Genomic DNA, 1003 nt, shown 5'->3' with positions numbered 1-1003 from the left:
AGGATGGTCTCGATCTCTTGACCTTGTGATCCACCCGCCTCGGCCTCCCAAAGTGCTGGGATTACAGGCTTGAGCCACCGCGCCCGGCCTGCTTTCTTCTTTAGAGTAGTAGTTGTCTATATTTTTTATCCTGGATTTTCTTTGTGTTCTATAAAGTATTTTCAGTCGAAGTGGGAAAAAAGTCATAATTTCTTTCTTCTTTTTTCTTTTTTTTAAGAATCTCACTCTGTTACCCAGGTTGTGCCACCATGCCCAGCTACTTAAAAAAAAATTTTTTTTTTTTGAAACGGAGTCTTGCTCTGTCACCACGCTGGAGTGCAGTGGTGCAATCTTGGCTCACTGCAACCTCCACCTCCTGGGTTCAAGCGATTCTTCCGCCTCAGCCTCCTGAGTAGCTGGGACCACAAGGCACATGCCACCACCCCCAGCTAATTTTTTTGTAATTTTAGTAGAGACAGGGTTTCACTGTGTTGGCTAGGATGGTCTCAATCTCTTGACCTCGTGATCCACCCCCCTCGACCTCCCAAAGTGCTGAGTGACCACGCCTGGCCTAAAAATATTTTGTAGGGACAAAGTCTTCTTATTTTACCCAGGCTGGTGTCCAATGCCTGGCCTCAAGCAATCTTCTCACTTCTGCCTCCTAAAGTGCTGGCATTACAGGCGTGAGCCACCAGGCCTGGCCCATAATTTCTTTTTGAAGGAGATACTAGGCATCTGCTTTTATCTACTTCATATATTTGATGCTTAGTAATAAAGGATTGAGAGCCAGGTTTGGTGGCTTGCACCAGTAATCCCAGTTACTCAAGAGGCTGAGGCGGGAGAATCAGTTGAGGCCAGGAGTTTGAGACCAGATTGGGCAACATAGCAAGACTGTCTCTAAAAACATTAGCGATCGGGCACAGTGGCTCATGCCTGTAATCCCAGCACTTTTTGGGGCTGAGATTGGTGGATTGATTGAGCTGAGGAATTCAAGACCGCCTGGGCAACATGGCAAAACCCCATC

At 47.0% G+C, this 1003-nt stretch overlaps 1 protein-coding gene across 9 annotated transcripts in view; it reads left to right on the top strand.

The window, feature by feature from the left end:
- The window catches only part of RACGAP1 (Rac GTPase activating protein 1), a 34824-nt gene that overhangs the window by 10914 nt on the left and 22907 nt on the right, over nt 1-1003 (top strand). The gene's annotated exons all lie outside the window — the stretch shown is intronic.

This window comes from Cebus imitator, unplaced genomic scaffold, assembly GCF_001604975.1.
Source record: "Cebus imitator isolate Cc_AM_T3 unplaced genomic scaffold, Cebus_imitator-1.0 Scaffold181, whole genome shotgun sequence".
NCBI classification, from domain to species: Eukaryota; Metazoa; Chordata; class Mammalia; order Primates; family Cebidae; genus Cebus; species Cebus imitator.
The sequence above is the reverse complement of the archived record's forward strand: the minus strand, read 5'-3'. Positions and strand labels throughout refer to the sequence as shown.